Source organism: Lagopus muta, chromosome 1 (assembly GCF_023343835.1).
Source record: "Lagopus muta isolate bLagMut1 chromosome 1, bLagMut1 primary, whole genome shotgun sequence".
NCBI classification, from domain to species: domain Eukaryota; kingdom Metazoa; phylum Chordata; class Aves; order Galliformes; family Phasianidae; genus Lagopus; species Lagopus muta.
In genome coordinates this window covers 28,125,887-28,150,429 of record NC_064433.1, presented here as the reverse complement: position 1 = coordinate 28,150,429, position 24,543 = coordinate 28,125,887, and the positions used below count along the sequence as shown (strand labels likewise).

Sequence of the window (24,543 nt, the reverse complement as noted above, 5' to 3'; positions counted from 1 at the left end):
CTGAGGTTTCATTTTCTGCTCCTCCAACAGTCCGTTTTTTCTCACTGTCCTGTCCAGTGAAACCCTTATACTTACAGAGACTAAGGGAAGGAGGGGGAAATAAAGAACAAAGATGACTATTTACAACTTACTGGAAACTTGAATCATAAGAGAAAAAAAGAAAAAGTACAGAACCAAAAGATTACACTATAGCAGAATTACTGCCAGTTCAACCAGTGACACATTGCAAAAACAGAAGAACCTCTACACATGCAACTATTTAAACAGAAGTCTGAATCAGTCTGCTTTCTCAGCATGAGTGCATAGAAGGACAATGTAGTCACACTGTCCTGAAGTTACAGCCATTTTGATAAAAGGTCGGAAATGTATTCAAAAGTCAAGCATGCTTATTGAAAACACTGAATGAAACCATCCTCTCTTTCTCCTTTGGGAAGCTCTCCTCATATCCATGCCACTGCTTGCCCCGTCTCCACACCCAGGATTCTGGATTCTGGGAGCTGCTCACACACCCGCAATGACACGCCATCACTCCACACAGATACCTTGGCCCTGCTATTTCACAAGTTTGAGACATGTTAATTTTTCTGCTCTTTCAGTGCAAAGCCAAGTAACATCCAAAAAATGAATGACGATTATTTTTATCTTCAAGTATTAACATACATCTAACCACTGAAATGCGACAAACATCTGTATTAAAGGTTATTTAACGATAGGCACATTCTCTGATATACAGAAGTCACATGCTTTCAAAATATGAATTTATGCAATCAGTAGTTAAAATAATTGATATTAATCACGGTAAGTGCTAGTCTGGACGTGTCCTTTCAAGTTATAAAAGGGTTGCTTTAAAGTATGAATTAAAAATTAGAGATGCTGTACCATCCAAAAATATGAAAGAAATCAGCTGTCAGACTTTCAAATACTTTACGCTAAAATAAAAAAAATTGAAAAAATCCTACTATATAGTATTAGTAGAAGAAAAAAAAAAAGCATACTGATTTATAAGCTGCTACATGAAGATTTCGTTCATGTAACTTCCTGCACATTCTCTTCTCCATTCGCTGTTCCAAGTTTCAGTAGCTTAGAGCTACTGGTGTGTAACTACTCTGCTCTGTGTTTTAAGACACAAAATCAAAAAAAGGTTGAAACAGCAGCAGCGAGAACACAGCAAACGTCCACTAGCATTTATTGCTATTGAACACTAGTTACTAAGTACAGACTACGCATCAAATAAGGAAGATGAACAAGTACTAGGTTGGAGTTTTCATTACTGATTCTACTTTTACTATGAAGGGTAGCTTTAAAATTCTAACTGGGTACTACTGCCATACAAGGGAAGGAACCTGTCCAGAATCCTGTAGGGATTTGTGCTCAGGCTTACGCTTCTCAATCTATTAAAAAATGATCTGGAGAAAGACCAAACTGTGAGGCAGCTCGTGTTCCTAAAGCACTGTGACAGTAAAGACAAGAACTGACCTCGATTAATAGTGGAAGGAATTGTAGTACAAAGCCATAAACAATAAAATAGCAGAAGTAATTCGGGCAAAGATTCAGAATTAATTTCTAAAAATTCAAGAATGATATACTAGGTTTATAATTATTATTTCTAAGAAAGATGAGCACCGCCCTCATCACTAAGTGAAAAAAAAAAAGCAAATTGAGAATTAGGGAAAAAAAGAGAAACATAACATGCTTGCACAGCATAAATCCATGATACATCTATATTTTCTGTGTTGTATTTTCCATCCCTCAAAACCCACTTCCTCAACTTTCAGTCACATCAGAAGAGATTAATCAAAGATGATCGAAACTACAAGATGACTCGTCTACAACACTACGGAGTCCTCAGGGGACACTGGTGCAAAATTAACAGATAGCGAGCATAGAAAAGAAGAGAAGGCGTTTTCCTCATCTAGCATGTAGTTAAATTGAAATCTCCTGTAATCTGACATAGCAGATTTCACAACATTTAAAGAGCAGGTATTTCCAGTTAATCCTTTAACTATGTGTAAAATATGTCTAAGTATTGAAGTGTGCTGACAGATGCACTTACAGTCGGGAAAGAAAAAAAAAAAAAAGAACAACTTGAAAGATATTCATGAAAATTATCACCTTAGGATTGTCCTTTAAAAACAAAGCAAGAAAGACTTTTAAATATTTAAGATAAAATAATGTGACAGGAATTATTAAGCCTCAGAATAGGGTCTTTTTACTAAATGTTCCAGAGTGATAGCACAATTTGCTGGACCACTGCAGTGTAAAATTCGTGGAATTAGAAGCTGCAATACTTATTTTTAAATAAAAATTTGAAAGCTAAAGCAATAGTCAGAAACACGCAAAGCAGTATTTTGATTTTGTCATGTGAGAGATGCTAATAGAATGCCCCAGCCTTTTCATCTTGCAGGGCAATTAAAGCACGTGCTTATTGCAATCAAAGCTCTCCTAAAGGGATGGCACCAGCTGTGAGCCAGATGAGGCAACAGCCTTTATCCAACCTTGCCTTCTTTCTCATCTTCCCTTCCACATACATTAATCAGCAAGCAGAATTGCCTAAAATTGAGGCTTGGGAGAAAGAAGGCTAAAATAATCACAGTTTATATTTCTATTAGGTATATTTGGCTTTATCTCACATATTTATGAGCGTAGCTTCACTCACCCAGTAGTTTATTTATCAAAATTGACTGCACTAATAAGTTTATGCTTGAGTTTATAAACTATCTTACTACTCCTTTTAAACTACGTATTCACATAATTTAAAAATAATTCAGTAAGCTACATTAGTACTGAACAAAAATACTTAGTTTAGAAATCAATATTTTTGAAAATTATCTTCCAGTCTTGTAGTTTCCCCTCATATACTGTTATATGAAATCTATTATTTCTCTTATCAGAAGTAACACAGTATAAACTTAATAGATACCTCCTCGCACAGACAGAGGTCTGAAAATCTGAGTTTAATACACAGTTACTTTATCAGTAACAATGAACTAGTGAAAAATCAACGTCTGCTTTCTTAAAATGATTATGGAAGAGATCATACTAAAGACACTGCCTGCCACCAAAAAAAAAAAGTTTTGGGTTTGTTTTTGGCTAAACATTCTTTCTCCTGCAATACATTTAGCACTTGTATTATAGTGAGATATAGTTTTTTCCTCATATTTCTGATAGAGGGTCTGGAGTAAGCAGTGATCTGCAAAAGTATTTATAATGCCTTATTACTGACCATTAGCATGCCTGACAGCTAAACCTTCGTTTGTAGAAACTTTCCATACGCAGGAGCAAGCGAGATCAGCTAGATGATCACCTCACATTTCAGCCTGACTGCAGCAATGCTCTGGTAATCACACTGCTGAAAGGACATGCAGACTGTCAGAAGCAGTAACAAAGACCCGTGGCTACAGGGGAATAGCTCTGGGCTCATTGGGAGGATGCAGCGTTTGCATTATTCAAAGCAAAACAGCTCTTGTCAGGAGGTTTTTCACTACCCAGTCCCTATCGTTTCATGGTGGAATTAGGTGATATTATCTATAGCTAACTGTCTGAGTACTTAGAATGGGCTGAGTAAGCAGTAGTTTGGGTCACACTGGTTTTAAATAGCTTCAGGAAACAAGGCCAGAGTATTGACATATCCACAGCATAAAGCAAACCCATGACCATTTCAGCCTCTTCAAACAAAGATTAAATCCATCCAGGAGCTGACTTACCACTGGTTCTTCCTGAAAAGGAGGCATTCAACCTCCTTGCACTCAAATGAGCTGATGGGGGTAAGGACATGGTGGAAAGCAACAGGTGCCACTTCACAGTTATCTATTATGTTTATCCCCTCTCTGTATCAGCCTGAAGAAAGGGAAAGAATTTCTGACTTGAGGAAGTCAAGCCTCCTCCTTGCATCTGTGCTTCATACTAGGCATGCCTGTGGCACAGGCACTCTGCAGATCACTCAGAGGGACCAAGAGACAGCACACAGAACTATAAGGAGTCACACAAAGTAATGAGACAGAAGCCAACATATGTAGCTTTGTGAGTCCACAGGCGATAGAGGACAGGACGATTTCAGTCACTGGCAGTATCCCTTAGGAAGCACTCACCACTCTTTTTCTCCTGTTCCACCTTGGTGACATTTCACACATATTCCCTAGCACACATTTCAGGGTACACACTGGAAAGGTCAAGAACCAGCAATAACAGCGAATGGCTACATCATCTCCAACTCTTGGTTTCATCACTGTGATTTCATTTGTAGGCAAGACAAGCAGACGTACTTAGTTTTGGAGAATGTGGCACCCATGAGAAGCTTCAGGCTGTGTTAGGCCAATAGATCTTTTATTTTAGATCAAGAGAGTCTTATTCATTCTTCAGGATTAATCAGTAACCAAAAATCAAGTCTTTAAAAAACATTTTTAATAAGTTATTTTTAACTGGGGAGGAGAGACAGAGCAAGCAGGAAGAGGGTGGAAATCAATCCTAAAATTAAATTATTTCATTAATAAATACCAAATTTGACAGGGATGAAAGCATTCAAAACCAAGAAATGTCAAGCCACATGTGGAGATTAAATATATCTGTATATATCATCTATTGTGATCATTGCTATAAGGACTAGGAAATCTTGTAATCAAAGACTTCATAATTCCAAATGTCACAGAAAAAAAAAAATGTATGCATACATGATTGATAGAAAAAAGAAAACTGAGTTATAATTGGTTCATTATGAAGGAGGTTATAATTCCATGAGAATTCTTGCATCAAATTACAGAATGGATGAATTCAGAATCAACGTAAATTGTAGTTTTAGCTATCCTTTTAGTAAGGCCTAGAGTAACACCAGACATGACAAAGTACGTTTTCTGATTTAAAAAACTAATGTTGGACTTAGGTTTTACTTCAACTGCAGTAAATATTCTGTTTTCTGGAAGGATGTAGACACAAGGGCAATATTCAGACTTCACTCTGAAAATAAAGAACGCCAAGAAAATATTACAAAAAAATTTAATTTAATATTCTAGACACAAGTCACCGCAAGACATAACTTCTGTAGAAAATGAAAAACCAGCTTTCCAAACGAATGTTTTATTCCTCCTCACCTTATTAACTACAGGATTTCTCCATTCCAAGGATTCTGCAAATAAATCTTCCAGAACAAAAAGAAGCCAACAAAAAAAAAACTTGCCATGTAATTATATATGTAAAAATACATGTAGATTTTCAATAATTTCCTACTATTCAAGGCCTGGGTAGTTACCTAAGTTCTGTATGTGTTCAGCACCTATCATTTCACCTTTTAGTAATTCAGTAAGCTCAGCACAGAAAACATTTGGCAGTGGTCTGCACAGACCTCTTCACAGAGGTAGTCTCTCTTTCTATCCTTCCCATTCAGAACAGCTGAGGATGTAGCAGGAAGAGAGTAATAATACAGAGAAGAGCTTGCCATTGCATGCATTTCTCCCATTTCACCGTATTCCATGGATTATTTACCACAGGAAGCAGCTTTATTGATCAAGTTTAACAAGTGCACTAATGATAAACCATCAGAGGAGACATTAGTGTTCATATCATACAGCTGTTACTATTCTCTCCCACTTTCAATTTATTTTTTAATATTTTATAAAGCTTGCTTAAGCACCTTATTTCTGAACCATGCAGATTAAGAAGAAACAAACAGCCTGGTCTCATCGAGAACTCATGATCCATAGGTATAGCACAACAAACAAGAACAGACACAAAGCTTGGTTAGTCTATATTGTATGTATTTTTGAGATATCTCAAAGCTGACACCTCAAAATACAACTTTATGTACTTACTTTAATAACTTTTGTCACATAACCTACTGAGAAAATTTTGTTTGCTCAAATTCCATCAGAAGAGAACACAGAAAACGTCTGGGGTTAGTGTGCGAGCATAGAAGAAAACTATAAAAAAAATCTCATTTGAGAACAGACTTACTGAAATACACTCAGCCACCACTGTGAACAATCCCATTTCAATGGAAATACCCACATTTCATTTTAAACTAAAGGAAATGACTGGACTACTGCCTGGAGCAAGCTGACAAAAGATTTCATAGAGATTTCATTCTCCCCTCCCAAATACTATCCCTCTTCTCCTTTTCAGCACTTGAGGACCACAAGAGACCATAAAGACAACAAGAGAATGTCACTCCCACTAGTCTCATATATTCAAAGAGAGAGATGTGAAAGTCATACAAATCACAGCTGTGTCCTTGATCAGATTGTCATTTAATAACTCAGTGCACAATGTCTCCAGGACTAATTCCTGTCTACTTAAAACTGAGGGGTAGAGAGAGAGCTGAGCTTAGCAGGAAGCCATGGGCTTTCTCAGCTGCTTCCTTGGTATTTAAAGAACATCGACCTTCAAACTCCATTGTATTTTTATCTCTTTGAGGTATAACTTGAATGTAATCACGCAAAAGGAACTTTTCCTAAGATGTCCCTCCAGCCAATTTTTTACCAGAAATTATCACCACCATAAAAGTCCTCAAAGTCAGCACCCTGCTTCTCAAATCTCTCAGAAACAAGGATCATCCCCTCTGGAACACATCAGGATCCATCCAAATGCTGCCCAGAGAAGGCAAATTGAAAATGCTACAAGAATTCATCTTCTAAGAACGTAGACTGATTATCTACATAACATTCAAACTTCTTATCACCTGCAACATGTGGAAGCCATGTTCCAGTACTCCTAGAACAGAGCTCTGCAGAAATGAAAACTAAGCCAATGGGAAAAGTGCCTCACTGTAATAAGAGATAAAAAAAGTCACAACACAAGAACACTGATAAAGTGAGGGAATTTCAAAAGATCTTCCTAAAATTCTAATAACTATTTTTTGTTTGTGTAAGTGCAACAATAACTTTTCACCACTGCTTAAATTCTTTCCTCCTTTTCCTTCATGTACACTAAATTTATCTTGCCATTCAGAAAACACTACCAAATCTTTCCTTAGTGGGAAAATGCCTGCATAAGAGAAGCTTTGGAAGAAACCTCAGTGCTCAAACTAGAAGATGTGAATATATTTGAATGAAACTGAGTATAAATCATGGGGAAATGGAAAAATTGAAAGTTTTGGGGTTTTTTTGTTTGTTTGTTTTTTGTTTTGTTTGTTTCTTTTGAGGAGGGGTTGGTTTTTTATTTGTTTTAAACTCAATCTGTTAGTAGGTTAGTAGTGAACAGAGGCCATTTCTGAATACTTCAAAGATTTCAGCTTTCCAAAAGGAAACACTACCTTTGTAAAAGACTTTCTTCTGCCCATCCAAGAGGGAGTGGCACATTTCAGGCATTCAGAGAATAAAGCAATGACAACAATGTAGAGTCACATGAAGCTATTCTGTGCCAGCTATGTAAGCTTCCTGAAATTTCATTCACTAAAAGGTCAAGAACTTGCAGCACTGCATGCATGAAGCCTTTTATAAATTATTTGGGATTCAACAGCTAGTATGGTTTTCCTTGTAGTTCAGTACCAAAAAAAAAAAAGTCAACATTTCACTGATCTGATGTGCAATGACAGTTTGTCCACATATTTACTGATGTACAGGAAATACATAAGGTCTTAATGTTGGTTTTGGAATAAAGTGGCTCTCTGCAGGAAAAGAAGTTATGGTTCAATGAAGAGAAGCAAACTTACCATTGAAAAATCAGGTTGTTTTTAAATGATCCTGATCAAAGAAGCTATCCATATTGGAAACAATTGAAGAAAACAAATCATTATTCAGACTTTAAGTTCATAATTTTAAACTAAAAGATGAAGTAATTTAACCTGAAAATAGTATCCTGCTAAACCTAATCCTAATGTGCTTGGTTATAAACAAACATATAACTGAGCAAAACATAGCCTCTGGCCTAAAAACAACCCTATATTAAAGCCACAGGTAATCTGTCTTACATAATGCTATTTGCATTTTGTAATCCTGTTAAAAAAAACTTGTGACACCAAATCAATGTCTTCTATTCACAAATGCAACATCCAAAGCAGGAATGGCACTCAAGCACTGAAAATTGCTTTTAGCTTTTTCTTTAATTTATGAATAGACCTTCTGTATCATTAGAGATCCATATAACAGTACAGCGATATGAACCTAGGTTTAATCTTTTAGTATATAGAGAACCATCACTTGTTCCATGAAATTAAAACAGAGTCTGATTTTGCATTTTGGTGAATTACTGACATATGTGCGGGATGGTATAGTAACACAAATGTTTGCCATCAATAAAGCCAACTGTAACTTCAAGTTTGAAAGTTTAATATTAAACTTTATGCTATCACACCTCTTGAATTCTGACCAGTGGTTCATTTCGTAGCATCCAATACCTCTGAAACATCTACTCATAGAAAACATAGAATGATTCCCACTGCACCTTAGAGAAAGCCACAAATCACTCAGAACATGACAACCACAAGACCGTGTGGCACATTATGGTACAGACTCTGGCATTACAGTTTCCTGCTCTGGATTTTCATTTTGTTCAAAAATGAATTCACAACCTGTCACTCTAAAGTAATGAAGGATACAGCTAATTACACAGGAGCCATTGAATTGTTGGCAAATTAAAAAGGTTCACTTGCTCCAAAATGAACTGATATCACCCCAAAGCAATAACATACCTCTACTGGAAGCCACCTAGATTATACTGCTGCCTTCCTCTCTGCTGATCACCAGATCAAATTCCAAATGAGATACAAGGTCCTTAATGCTTCTAATTTAAGACAAACACTTCATTGGATTGGTCTTCAGAGAGTACCTATTCTCACTTAGAATCAAAATGCTTGTAACAAAGTTGTGATCGGATGGCTGGCTCACTGCCCAACAGGAATTCACCCTGAGCATACATACGTGCACACACTCTGTGCTTAGTTTACAGATGTGCTCTATTATTACACTAACTTTTCTCAAAAAGTATTCCAGAGTTCAGTAGCTTTCCAAATCACTAGCTTGTTAAAGTCTATAATTTGCAAGTACAAGTGCCATGTGTCCTACCAAGCCTGGCATTCACTTTGCATAACCACAAAGGTCCATCTAGCCCCAGGTCTCATCTCCGACAGCAGCTAAAAGCAGATGCCTAAGGCAGAAGGATAGGTTTATGGCAGCTCTCTCCCAGAGACTTCATCAACTGAAAGCACAGAGGCTTTCTGCATATTCTGCTACTTAAATTTACTGTTGTACTGTCCTGATAAAGTAAAAACATTTTTTAAACCATTGCTGCCATTAGAAAAAGGACCTCAAATTTCACAGGCTGTATTAATTCTCTGTTTGAAATATTCCATGCTGTAAGTGGCGACGGCTGTAAAGTAATAGTAGTAATAAATAAAAGTAGTAATAATAAAAGTTAGTAATAAACATCAGTATAAAAACTACTCTTTAGTAACAGTATTACTATTTACTATTTTAAATAAGTAAATATTTTTCAGAAGTTTTTTTTTGTTTTGTTTTTCCCATATGTATGCATCAGATCCTTTATTTCACTTCTATACTAAAGTCCCAGGTATCAGGCCTGCATTGGTGTGCAGATGCAGCACACTAACTCAGCACTGCAGTGGGTCATGTCTCCCAGAGCAGCCCATGGATCAATCCGGGCGCACTGGTGGCTGATGGCCTTCCCAACTGCCTTCACGGCCAGGACCCAGGCTAATGGTTATGGAACTTCTCCTAATGGGAACTGTAGTGACCCCTGAAGTTTGCCCAGGCAGCTCATCTTCTCAACTGAGAAGAGTTAATCATGTGCTTAAATGCATTAGTAGAACCCTAGGTTGAGAATCCAACACTCCCGGAGACATCCCAAGGCAGCCTAAACTGTTCCTGGTGAGGCAGCATTCTTCTCTATTGGTGCAAGACAGCTGGGAAGTATTTTGAACGTAAGGTCTTCGTAACCAACAGAAGCAGATCACACATAAATGACAGCAAACATTTTGGGGAATCTTATCTAATCCAGCTGAAGACTTCTATTGCCATCCGGTAAAGAATTGAGAGATTAGATACTCCACATGAGCATTACTCTATGGAACAGAACCGAACAACTTACTTTAACTTCAATTTTAAACAAACAGTTGTTTGACAATGCAATAATATTAAAAAAGTTATTTGGAGACAAAGGATTACGTTGTCTTTCTCAAGGAAAATGCTAGTCATTTCCCAAAATTGGAAGTCACATTAAGCCTACTACATCTGCACTTGCATCGCTTCCCTAATGGTTTCCAGATTAAATATTCTGCCATAATACATAATTTTTTTTTTAATTTTTTTTTTTCCAATCCAAGGTTCAGATTAATCCTCGAGGCACTACTTCCAGTTTATGTAAGGGCTTTTTCTGATCGGCCATCTAAGATTACATGAAAAAAAATGTCTTTAAGTAATGACACCAGATGGAAGGAGAAGAAAAAAAAGAACAAAAAGAGAACAGTGTGGTGACTTGTTTTTTTATTTCTTTTTTTCTCCCCCAAAAATACTTGAAGTAAGGTCACTGCATCACAACACCAACAACTATTTTAAAACACTACCCAGACAGGATTTCCTGAGTGAAGGCTACATCTACCACTTAAAAGTTTTCAGATTAGACCATCTAACCTGTTTCATCACTCCTATGGCATCTCAAACCACCCAAGCTGGCTTTTTATTTTTGTTCTTTTAAATACATGGTTATGAGATCACAACAGCAATCCTGAGATATGACCTTCATACTGGCTGTCTTGAATTGATAGTGATGGATAGCAGTACCTCCTGCATAGAAGCTGCACCCTAGGAGCCACTGGGAACCAAAACTGATGTGCCATATTGTCATTATTTGTGAAGTGTCATTCACACTTTCATTTGCCCAACCTTAAACAGCATAGTTTACGGCAACCCAGGGGTCAGATAATATGGAGCAAAAAAGAGATCAGTTATAATGTTGGCTACGAGCAGGCAAATGTATTCAATAAACTGACTTGAAAAATCAGACAATATTGCTTTCTGGCTTACACTTGCTCACAGGAAAGCCAATTTGAGCATTTCCATATTCATAGTACAGTTAATATATAACCAGAAAAATGGTTATATTCCCAAATCCAGATAAACTAACATTAACAGCAACCATATCATAGAATCATAGAATGGCCTGGGTTGAAAACGACCACGATGATTATCTAGTTTCAACCCCCCTGCTATGTGCAGGGTTGCCAAGCACTAGAGACCAGTCTGCCCAGAGCCACATCCAGCCTGGCCTTGAATGCCTCCAGGGATGGGGCATCCACAACCTCCTTGGGCAACCTGTTCAGTGTGTCACCACCCTCTGTGTGAAAAACTTCCTCATAATACCTAACCTAAACCTCCCCTGTCTCAGTTTAAAACCATTCCCCCTTGTCCCATTACTATCCACCCTCATAAACAGCCGTTTCCTCTCCTGTTTATAAGCTCCCTTCAAGGATTGGAAGGCTGCAACGAGGTCTCCCCAGAGCCTTCTCTTCTCCAAGCTAAACAAGCCCAGTTCCCTCAATCTTTCCTCATAGGAGAGGTGCTCCAGCCCTCTGATTATCTCAGTGCCCTCCTCTGGGCTTGTTCCAAGAGCTCCACATCTTTCTTGTGCTGGGAGACCCAGGCCTGAACGTATGTTGGAAAATAAGCAGAAATATATACAACTGATAGCTTTAAATAAAAAGCTACTGCATGGTGCTACTTCTAACATTACAAATTGCCAGTGTAACATCAAAACCACTGACAATTTTCAGGACAGTTGACTGGATGTACAAGAAGCCTTCCCCCATCCCACCTCTCTTGAAAATATAACAAAGTCAAAACTCATTTTTCTGCCATCAGATATTGATTTATCAATCTAATTAATAATTTGAGTATAGGCAGAATATCATTCATTCACACATAGGATGAAGCTAGTGTAGATAATCTGGCCATCCTGGCTCTCCAAGCCGTACAATGGTGCCATCTTGCTAAACCATCCATGAAGGATATTTTCTTTACAACATAGTTATTTGCTTTCCAGTAACGAGCACTATTCAGAATTAAAAGTAGCTGGGTATAAATAGAAGCCTTCCATGTCACATCCCCAATAAGATTAAAAAACTGAAATCTAGCTTCTTCAATGCAAAGAACACTTTTGACAAGCTAGATTTGTTACATGAAATGTTTCTGAAAGTGAAATACAAAAAGCAGACATTCCTTCAGAGTATTTTTCAACTCTGGTGTAGAACAGTAGAACAAAAACATGTTAACATATTTAATGGAGCTAGCTTTAATGTTGGTTTTTTGTTTTGGTTTGGTTTTTGTTTTTGTTTTTTTTTTTTTTTTAACATAAGTGCTATAAAACCATACTCCCTTGTACTCATTAACTGTGTCTTTGAACAGCAATCATCAATTACCATTTGATTGTGCCTAGTAGCATGCTAGACAACCACAGCCTCAATCAACATACAGAAATTAGCAGAATATTTTATAAGAAAACTCTGGAGTCATTATACAGCAAAGTGCTTAAAATATTTACTTCAAAGTCTGGTTGTCTAATTATATTTAAGACTCTAAGTCTTCTTAAAAGGAACCTTGAAGTTCTGTTTTATAGCTCTATGCTTACTATTACACAACTGCATTCAAAGTAAGATTTACACACTATTAATTACTATTAAATACTCACCTGTGCCTGAATAACAGGTAAAAATAAGTAAAAATTACTACCTTAAGATGGTATAAACAGGGATAAAGAAGACAGGAAATCCCAGTGATGGTCTTCTGGATGCTACTTAGGAATTGCAAGTGTTTCCTTCCGGATACTGCACAAGTCTTTGGTTGAGGATTAACGTTCAGAATCTTAATTTCATTACAAAAGTTGAGTTTCTGTTCTCTCAAAACAGCAATGGGATATTTTTCCAGTGATATTTAGTGTTGAAAAAACTATCAGTTTATATATTTTAGTAATAATACTGAACAACAATATATCTTAAAATATGTAAGTTTTAATTTCTAAGTCATACTTCAATTCAAGACGAACACAATCAAATTAGTTCCTTTTTAATCAAAATTAATATTGAAATTGGAGAAAAATTAAATGAACATAATTAGATAATGCATTATGAAATGCAAATTCATAATTACACTAATCTGAATTCTACATTTTAATAATAAGAAATTCAGTTCAAAGCAGTGCATTAGATCACTACAGTAAATTATAAATTACTCCCCATAACAACTGAAAAAACTTCTAATGAAAGTAAATATTCAACAGTTTTTATAGATGTGCCTTCAGAAACAGATATCTCGCTCCATCCTTTACCATTCAGGATAAGTAAAACACACAACATCAGGGAGCAACATTATTCTGCATCTTTTGAGAAACAGGTTCTTTTGTTAAGATGCAGTCCACTCCAGCTTTGCTACTATTAAGACCTTAAACATATATTATACCGAGTTTACAAGAGAGACCCTTGTTAAGAGTTTTTACACTGTATAGCAAAGGTGGTTTTTCTCTTAGCAACCAACATTGGTTTTGTGACCTATTTAAGTATTCTCACATAATTAAACAGCAGGATCTCATTTCAAGCTGATCATCTGTAGTTTGAATGCTGAAAGACAACGCTTGTGATTTCACCCCTTGAAGTGAGGTAACTCAGTGTTTCCTCCTAATCTCCTTTAGTCTCAAAACATGCATGACTCAAGGTATTCCCTCGGCTTGAGCTGCATTTATCCTACACAGCCTTTTTCCAGTATTACCTGAGAAAAGATGACAGCAGTCCAGATGTTAGAGAAATGAGCCCCTCCCCTTTACAGCACAGCTTTCTTCGACTTCTTTCTTCTCAAATTATAATGTTGAGGCAGCATTCTGCCCCTTCCCAACTTACTTATTTTACTGTACAGATCTTGGCTTTACTGCATAAAGTCAATTGTATGATACTGATATAATTCACCTTGGTATATTATATACTGCTGCCTATATATCTGCATGGTGCTAGAACACAGTTGGCTTGGGAGACCAAAACACGAGTTACAGCCCCAAGTGCCCAACCTGCTGCTGACATTCCCTACCTTCCTAATTTTCAAAACCTCTTGTAAGGCTGCTCCATATCCTCCTGGGCCTCTACAGTTACTGAGCTGAAGATGTGGCACCTGTGCACCCAGGAACTACGCACTTCAGTCAGCCTTACTTGAGGTGACTCTCCAACTTCTACTACACAAACTGCCAAGAGCCCAAGTAGTCCTGCCACAGAAGACACACACCCAGGCCACAAGCTGAAGATTAAGAGCTCAGAGAGTCCCAATGCTTTCTGGTGACACACAAGGTCAATGTGGAGTCCTTATACAACAAGTCCTTATACAAGCATCAACTAAAGAAAAGTAGACCCTTCTGTCCCCCCTGCACTCCCAACCATAGTCAGAAAATACACAATTCATACACGAGTTTGTACATTCTAAAGTGTATATAAGGGCAGAATGCAACTGCATCTGCTCACAGCTCTTTTTGCTTTGACAGACTAAGGAATGATATCCCTAACTTTAATACCATGAAGCTGAAAAAAACAAAAAAAAAACAAAAAAAAACACACATGCCTTAACTTCACTGAATAAGAAGTTACTTGCTCAATACTTGTACCTTATCTGACCTATATGCATGCAACTAAAGAATTCAATGATCTTGTATTTGGGAGAAATCAAAAATCACTGTAGAAAATACACTGTAATATTAGAAATTGCTCTGAAATATCACAATCTTTATGAGAACAGTCTTCCAACATATTATTTCTTGTAGTATTTAATTTACTAGCTTAATTATTTGCCAGTCCATACTAGCAAACTACTTCACAGTTACAAGCTTCATTCATTAAAACAGTAACCTGATATTTTGTTTTAGTAAACAAGCAATCATAGCTCCATTCTATTAACTGCTTTTTGCAAGTAGTTCAAGAGACCTATTTGCTTTTGTTTTATCTCCTCTCACTCAGCTATTTTCCAAACCATCTTCAGGTTCCAGGACTTTCTTATCCTTGTCTCCTTCATTCTAGTTCATGTCTTTTTGTTAGCAGTCAAGCTGGGAAGTTGCATAGCCGTTTTTAATTTGACACTTCCCCATCTAAAATAATAATAGGGCAGGTGTTATTTACTTCAGCTTACCATATGAAACTGTTTTTCACAGCAACAGCTAATATTGTTTGTGTCTGTTTCAAACCAAGGGGGAAAAGAAAGAAATCCTTTACTCCTAGGACAGTCTCTCAACTTCACAGAAGAGAAAAGAAACAAATGTAAGCATCTATATTATGTATTAAACTACTAATCTACTAATACTAATGTTTGGATTAATCCTGGCAACCATTTCCAGCTATAGATCATGTTCTCAGCAGTAGTGTTCCTGTCATTGTATTTAAGCAGCAGAATTCAGCCCCTGTGAAGCTGAAGTCTCGTAACTTCAACAATGCATTGAAAAGCCAAGTGCAAAAGTAGACCAATTATTCAGAGCAACTTGGGTTTACTTTTGGATGCTGCTCAGCTTCTAGTTAGGAAAAGAAAAAAAAGCAGCTAGGACACATTAGCCAACTGAGCTATGAAGATGCAAATCTTAATAAATCATGAATTCCAGTGATACTCTTGAGTATTTGATGCTGCCAATTCTGCCAGGGCATCTTCCTTAATGCTATGAAAAACCAAGTTCCATATTTCAATGCCAAATGGAGGAGAAGATTGTGAAGTAATACATAGTACATAAGATCTTAAAACTAACTGGGAGAAAAATTCATCCAGTTCAAGTTTTGAGAATGATATCTGTAAACAGCCATAGAAATAGCTTCTCCAGAAATCCTGCTGTTAAGAGAAATGTGCCTGCTGGAAGCAACAGCAGGGAAATTAGAAATCTAGGGCAGCGTTTAAGATTATCTTGACAATGCTTCACTCCCAAAACAAGCAGAATCAAGACCTCAGAGAACAAGGAAAACTCTTAAGATTTGCTTCTAAAGAATAATAAATCCTGTGAGTTTGAAACCACAGGATAAAGAATATTGTTGCTTTTCTTAATAAAGCAGCTTAGAAGAAAATAATTCCAAGAAAGGTGACCATCACTGTAACTTGAGAAGGCGCAAGACACAGTAAAGGCAAACACACAACATGCTTTAACCAGGATCCTGCATTTGTAGCAGGAAAGCTACATAAAATGACTGAACATCACCTTTCATTACAAACTACAGTTCAAAACTCCTGAAAAAGGCTACTTAGGCCTATAATGTTAAATATTTTCCATATTATATTTTCTAAGCAGCAAAATTACATGTTCTAAAGGACCTAAGTGTAACTAATAACAAAAAGCAGTAGAAGAACATGCAGATGTTGGGAGATCTTTGCAATAACAGAAGACAGAATTAATCTTTAACTGCAAGAGAAAAACTATTGAGAAAGGGGTATACTTGTCATTTTCAAATGATGATGGACATGAAAATGCACTTTAATTAAAGTTATTGGGTCCAGTGATATAATGAACTGTTTTTCTGGCTTCCTTTGTACGAATGCACAACCACAGACCAGTTATAAGCAGATATATTTACTTTCATCTTATACCAACAAAACATAATAGCATTTATATAATACTTCAGACATTCTATGCATTTACACTTTGTTATTCATTCACTTTCTATTTCCTTGTATTTTCACATGCATAGACAACCTTCTTCCTAAGGATTTATTTTGTGCTCCATAAACAATATGCCCGCCCTCTGCTGGTCACCTTCACTGTTTCCCAGATATTTTTTTTTTCTCCAAGTTACAAATGCATTTTATAGAATTGCCACATGTTAGCTTCCAGCCACCTCGAGCTTCTTGCTGGATGTTTAAAAGAGGATGAGCACATCAAGGTTTCGGATTTACACTACTACCGAAATTTCTATGATGCACCTTTGCACATCTATCATGCAAGATCAATGCAGACAAAAATATTCAATTAGCAAGGATAATTCATTGTCTTTTACTCAGTTATTAACGCTGCTTTTCTAACATATGTTATTTCACATAACAGAGGGACAGTCATTCAAATTCCTTATTTCCATGGTATTATACAACCAGGAAGAATCTAGAGAAAATTGTTTTCCCATCTCTAAACATTCATCTTCAGAGAAACAGTAGATGGTGATCCCTCTCCTTCATTATTTGATGTTCTTAAAGGCATTAGATATGCCAAAAGCCACACAATCTTCCAAATGATTCAAAACACATTTAGCATGTGAACACAAACCACTGAAATTAGTTTTGTTTATTGTATTAAGCATGTAACCAAAACCTACACGAGAACAGAGAAAAGCATGTCAAACAAAGTACAACCAGTTTTGATAAGAAGAGTTCTTTCACAAACACACAAGGACACCCCTGTAGCATTACTTGGACTGGGTCATCATGAGCACTAACTGTCCTCATCAACCCCTACAAACATAACCAAACCTACGCTCAGGCAAGAGTAACATGGCATTTGCATTAGAAAGAGTTCAGATAACCATGAATTACGTGTGACAGCCCCAACCAAGGACATATCCTTCCCTTCCACCTTCATCGCAGGTATTCCTTGCCTTTTGGAGTCTCTGAACTTTAGCATAGACCAATCACAAATACTGTGGTCAATAGAAGTTGGAATCTTTTCATCAGATGGACAACTCCATCTCCAGTCCAACTTGTCAGGTGACAAGGCCCTGGTCATCACGACTTACACACAGGACCACTGCAATGCTAGAATGATTCCCACTGCACCTTAGAGAAAGCCACAAATCACTCAGAACATGACAACCACAAGACCGTGTGGCACATTATGGTACAGACTCTGGCATTACAGTTTCCTGCTCTGGATTTTCATTTTGTTCAAAAATGAATTCACAACCTGTCACTCTAAAGTAATGGAGGATACAGCTAATTACACAGGAGCCATTGAATTGTTGGCAAATTAAAAAGGTTCACAGTCCATAGCAAACAGAGCTCTTCAGAACAGCTGGACCCAGAACACAAAGCTTACTGCTCCAAGACACAAGGATAACAATAGGCCTCTATTTCTATTATTTTCTCTCCCTTGTTGTAAACTCACTCAAGTCCCATACAATTTGAAAGAAATGAATGGAAAAGGAATGCAGCTCCCTTTTCTGAGCTTCAGTAAAAACTATATATATATATCTACAGTCATAATAAATTAAAAAACAGTAAAATAGCTAGCACAGCCTATTACCATCTCATCTCACCCTAGCAAGAATCAGATTTTGATAGTATGTAACAATGACAACAAAGTTACCAATTCACTAAGGAAGAAGAGAAATACCTTCAGTTTTCAAGAGAAAAGCAAGAACTCAATAGGCTGAAGCTTCCTGTTGTATTTAGTTTGTCTACAGACTCCTGTATTATTCCATAAGTGGAGTGGGCTGAGGGCAGGAACTTACAGTCTCCAGCTTATCCAAAGCAGCAGTAACCTACTCCCTAGACCTCGTTATCCCACCCAAAGAATAGCAATGACATGTTTGCCTTGCTCCTATTTCACAGAGATCAGAACGAGGAAGGCATCCATACCTCCTGTATTTTGATTAGCCTAGAGATGTGAACAGCAGCAGGATAGGGAACTCCACTTTTTAGTCCTGCTAGACACAATCTCTCAGAGCAGGGAAGAGGACTGCCTACCCTACCACCAAGGGTAACAGGTAGTGTGCGAGACTACTGGTAAAATGAAACTGAACCATCTGGCATTTTAAAATACTCTTGAAAATCCCTTTTAATAAGTGTACAAGTTGCATGTATGTTCCCTTACTATTCTACTGTTGCCTTTCATCTAAGTCTTCCAGTGATACTTTTTCCCCAACTCCCTCCTTCCTACCACTTTTTTTTTTTTTTTTCCTAATGAAAAACTCCGTAACATTTTTTCTTCATCCTTTTACTCAAATAGTTGTCCTCCTTGTGGATTTTGTTCCTAATTCATCACCTCAGTCAGCCTCTCTGTTAACATTTCATCCATTTCTACTACTTCACCTATGCTGCGGGACAACTTTCAGCTGGAAGGATTCCCTTGACCAATACCTATACACATGCAGTTAAATCCATGCCATTCTTCTCCAGCTGCAGAAGCCCTCTGTAACCCCACTTCCTGCACAACAGCTGTTTTTTTGCACTAGTTGACCATACACAATGCCTACATACACATATACAGACCTCCACAGGTTTGTAACACTGAAAAGGCAACTCCTTCACATAAGCTCTCAAAGTCAAGTTGGACAAATGCAACATTGAACACAGATACAAGGAACTTGGAAGTGAAAGTTATAGTTCAGAAAGACACACACACACAAATATCCTTATTAAGGAATAAGCACTGTCAGACCCACATTTCAGTAATAGTCTGTAAAGGGACGTGGTATGTTAACACTTTGGACTGACCAGGGGAGCCTATTATGCAGCCAAAGACAGATTCAAAATTTCCTGGTTATGCAAGGTAACTTTTGTTTTCCTCAAACAAGACGTTAAACAGTAAGAATTACATGCTTCAAACCAGAGGAAATTAAAAGGTCACGTACACCTAATAGTGCAGACCAAGTATGAGAACACCTGCATTCCCACTAGACCTCATCCAAATTCAGCAGCCTTACACAAGGATTTACAGACACCACATCAGTGCTAATTTTGTCCGCTCTAATTGACCATCTAGACAGCTAGATCCTTTCTAATGTGTCTGTTTTTTAAAGTTATCACGTCCTTATAAATTGAACTGGCCTTTTTTTCCTCCCTTGGCTATTTTTGTGCGTCTGAGATGCTCTGCATGAAATGCTGCTTTTTCTATAAAGTTTGGTGGCTTAAAGTAGAATGGGGGTACTGTGAGCTCTTACAGAAACATTTTATAATTCAAGCTGATATGCTTCCATACTAAAAAGTTAACAAGGGGAAAGCTGTAATCACATTATGAATCGAGCCATTTCAAAACCAAAACAGTGTAGGAAAACAGCGCATTCACAAAGTGAATAGTAAGATACATTTATCCTGATTCATACAGCAAAACAAAACAAAACTGAAAGCCTCTTATAACAGTTAATAGAAGATCCAGATGAACGTTTCTGTACTTATTCAACACTTAGGAGAAGGGAGAAGCTACAGAGCAATCCAGAGAGGTATTTGCAATGCAATTAGGCTAGACAAGCAAGCCTGAATGTGTGCCAGCTGCAGGGGCTTGCCCTTAACTCGCACAATCAAGTGTCTAGTGTTGCACACTGTCTAGCATCACTATCTCTGGTATTAATCGTCTCATCAGATATGTACTTGTTTACTGAGCGTCTTAATCAGGGCCCGAGCGCACATCTAGCTGCACCTTGCACAGTCAATACAACAGTCCATCACCAGCTGTCAGTTACAGCTCCCACAGATAGAAAAACTCCAACTCAAACAAGCGCGTTCAGCTCTCAAACTAAGCTATCGTTCACATTTCAATATGAGACTTGAATTCCTTTTCAGTGTTCTTCAACTCTGACCCAGCTCTACCCCCTTCTTCACTGAAAAGGGCAAAGACAACAGCCCAGCAAGTGGGACAGGCAAAACAGACCTCCTTTGTTCACTTTTTCCCTTCCAGTTTTCTATGGAGGTAAATAACTGAAAGCCTAGCCAGCCCTCAGTAGCTCGGAAGAAAGCAATGCAGGCAGCTTGCAACTATATTTTTCTGCCATACAAGCAATAGGGCAAAACTCAAGGCAAATCAGGCAAATCATGCTACCCTTATTATTAACAATTAACTCTTTCCAAATTTCTTTAATATTAAAAAAAAAAAAGCAAACCCAAACAATACAATATTCATAAACCCATTAAATTACAGTACCTTTAATACTAAAGCAAATAGGCAATAAACATACTCACTAATTTAAAATGCAGCAAATTATCACTGCAGAGAAAGTATAACAGAATTTTTTGAATACTATCAGCCCACTCAGGAGGGCAAAATCAGATTCACTGCATATTGCCCAGCAGACAGCCTCCCACGTTATTCCCTCGGCTTACATTACTGGCATGTACTGTCTCTGTACAGCTTCCCATTTTACAAACTCTTTTCATACAGAATGACAAATTTAAACTGCACTACTTGGTTTTCACTGGATGTTTGTTGCACACTTCAGATATATTGGAAGGTAAATAATTACAGCCCAAGGTGATTCAGGATAACCAAATAAAACAAAAGAGAACAGCAGCTCCACAGCTGCAAACAGCAGATTTGGGTTTCAGGCTGACTGAGCCATCTGAGCTCTACCAACAAATCCCCAGTCCTTAATACACACAGTACATTTTATATCCAGGTACTACGGAGATGCACTTCACCATAGCAAGAACAGGGAGACTTGCATTACCTTTTCCTGGCTCAAAATCGGAATCCTCAAACCAATAAGGATTGTCAGTTAGAGAGATGCCTCATTAACTCCAGGAAAATGCAATTCGGTTATTAACGCTTCTGCCATTGCCCTTCTGAGTGCCAGAGAGAAAGACCAAAGCACATGGAGCTATCAGGAGATATGAGTAAGTACCACTGGATCTGTTACCTCATTTCATGCCTGACAATGAAGATCATTTTAGGAAGTTGGATTTCCGCTCTAAAATCATTTTTTGCAAACCAGCTCTGCAGTGAATGTGATAAACATTACCCTTTCTGCGAGAAGATTAGGAACGATAACTAAAGATCAGATTCTGGTGATCTCCCTCACCTTAAGCATGATCACTTTTGAATATTTTTACTGTAACCAGTGAGACTAATTACAGAACAAAGTACTAATGCGAGGATGATTAATTGTGGCTTTACTCTGAGTTATGAAGAGGGCTTTAGCCTCATCATTAGCACCAGCTGGTACACACAGCCACATCATCTGATGCTGACACACAGCTGTACAGCTTTCCTTTAGCTAAATCTCCTTTTCACAATCCAGAATACAAATTCATTCAACGGATCCTGGGTTCTCTCACCACTAAGCCATTTCCCGTTCGGGTTTGCTTGGTTTGCTTTTAAATTCAGTATTCTCAAAACACGCTTCGCTAACCGTATTGATACAGTTCCAACAACTGTTTTTAAACACCCAAGAGAATATCAATTCTAAATTCAAATAAATAATTTCCACAGACTTTGGTTCTTTAGCAACTCTGATCTCTTGCTTTGCAGTTCATATTCTAAAGTAAGGACAGACATCAACTGAAGAAACCTACCGTAACCTGTAGGGAACCTGCTTTAGTAAGGGGTTGGACTAGATATTCTCCAGAGGTCCCTTCCAAACCCTATGATTCTGTGAAACGCATGAAGCACACGCACACACAAATTATCAGATTAGGCAAAAATCAGAGTGTCAGCTTTCTGACTTGTGTGTGCTTTGAGGTAGTATGTCACACTATGGTCTCTCTGACAGCTGATACTGTTTGCCAAAAAAACCACCTGCAGATGCATCTCTTGGCACCTACGCCACTTTCCAACTCAACATGAAGTCCAGATGCCTTCTGGTGTTGCACACTGACCTACTGCACACACAGTCCCATACAATTACGACCCATAAGCGACCACAGTGATCATGCCAAATAATGGAAGTAGCTGAAACAATTAATATTGCACCTGTTAGATTCAGTGAAGTTCTTTTCAGTTTCATCCACCTTTTCTAAGCATACAACAGCACAGGAACAGAAAGCCAGACAGTTGGCTTCTAGGCTCAACAGAAGGGTGGTTTAAAGAAAGAATGAAGAAGAGGATATTTACAAACAGAAGGACCACAGTCTGCAGATCTCACCACAGAGCAACACATCCCATTCTCCATTATTTAATCTCCCCACTCAGCCAGCTTAAGGAACAACACTGCTCTCACACTGCATTTGTTGGTGTGGAACAGCCCTACTGACTGGGCTGGAATACCGCGAGCTTCAATATTTAAACAGCTCGCCCTCATTAATCAGATAGCGCCTAAACCCAGGCTCCCGAGACGGAACGTAAACGCATTTCAGACTTCAGAACTAACAGCACCGTGCCGGAAAGTTGAGCAGAACGCTCACTTAATGATGACTTTATAACCGGGGAGCAGGTGCACTGCTGCTCACGCTCCCGTTGCCATTTTCTATGCCACCAGACTCCAGGACAACGCGCACCCCGACCCCCCTCGGGCTCCCTTCACCCCTTACCCCGTCAGCAGCAGCGGGAGGCGGCACGGAGAGCCGTGCGGGGGCGGTTCCTGCCGGGAGCGCAGCGGGACTCACCTGGGGCTGCCGCCGGCGGAGCGGCGCGGCGACCGCTGCCGGCACTTCAGCACAGACAGCTCCCGGCCGCCGCCGAGCGCGAAATGGCGACCTCCGGGCACCGGGCGGGGGCCGCGCAGGGTGGAATCGCCGCCACGAGCCGAGCCGGGCCGCTCTGCAGCCGCGCAGCCGGGCCCGCCGCGCCCCTCCTCGCCGGCAGCGGTCACCTACGGCGCCCGCCTCCCGCACCTGCGGCCCGAGCTGCCGCCGCCTCCCCGCCAGGTGCTTCGAGCCGGGCACCTGCCGCCGGGCTCCGCTCCGCGCCCGGCCCAGGGCGCAGCTCCTGCTTAGCAACCCGCCGTCGGGACCGGGTGAGGGGGACGGCCCAGTACTCACGGGAAACTGCGGCCCCTCTGCCACAGAGACAGTCGATGGAGACCCGCGGCCGCGCGCCTCCTACTGCCGCACGCCCGGCAGCCCTGCGAGAAGAGCGGCGGCGGGCGCGCTCCCGCGCCTATCACCTCCCCGCCGCCCCCGCCCCGCCGTACCGGGGCGCGCGCTCCCGCGGGGGGCGGGGAAGGAGCGCGCCTGCGCTAGCGCGCGCGGCGAACGAAGGAGGGAGTGGGGTCGGCGTTGCGTCCGCCGCGCGGGTCCGTCGCACCTGAGGCGGAGGGGCGGCGGCCTCCATCTTGGGCAGCGCCCCTCTCCCTTTAGTACTGGGGAGAGCGGGTCGTGAAACCGGTCTGGCTGCGGGCCATCGGGAGATCGGGAGGATCCCCGGAGCGGACCGTAGCGGTCTCCCTGGGTGTCTGCCCGTCCCCCCGTCCTCGTCTGGGTGGGGAACCCGGACCGCCGCGGGGCAATCCTCCCTCCCCCCCCACCCACACCGTGCGGGCCCGGGCGATGCCGTCGTTTTAAATAGAGGCATTATTTTAGCCCGGCAGTGCCCCTCTAAATAGAAGGTCTCAGCAAGTTCCCAAACGGGAGACAAGGGTATTATTTTACGCTCCAGAATAGTCCCATTGAGCTCGGCAGCCCTGCTCCCATGCGTGCAGTTAAACACGGGTGTTTGCAGGACTTCAGCCAGGAACTCCGGCCACCCCGGGTACGACAGTACAGTAACGAGGCTGGCAGTGCGAGGACGGAGGCCCGGATTGGCGCTGTCGCACGGACAGGGCCGCGGCACGACCGCGTCCGAGCAGCGCTGAGCTCCCAGGGCGCGGGTTCGGGATGCCGGGCGCTGAGGGAGCGGCTGTGGGTCAGAGCCGCTGGAGGAAAGTCTCAACTGAGTGCTATTTCGTAAGAAAAGACCGCTAAGACCATCTGGTCCAACCCACCACCGTTCCCACTAACCCTGTCCCTCAGTGTCTCCACGTTTTGTGAA

The 24,543-nt window shown here is 39.8% G+C and overlaps 1 protein-coding gene across 26 annotated transcripts in view; it reads right to left on the bottom strand.

The window, feature by feature from the left end:
• NRCAM (neuronal cell adhesion molecule) overlaps nt 1-23,941 on the bottom strand; it is a 140,660-nt gene extending 116,719 nt beyond the window's left edge. For 10 of the 26 annotated variants that reach the window (XM_048947166.1, XM_048947235.1, XM_048947278.1 and 7 more), the window contains exon 1: nt 23,556-23,725. The gene's annotated coding sequence lies outside the window, so the exon portion shown is untranslated. Of the gene's footprint in view, nt 1-23,105; nt 23,334-23,555; nt 23,726-23,820 lie in introns of those variants that run through there. The other 16 variants (XM_048947252.1, XM_048947233.1, XM_048947234.1 and 13 more) reach the window with 7 other exon arrangements.
• Between the last annotated feature and the right edge of the window lie 602 nt (nt 23,942-24,543).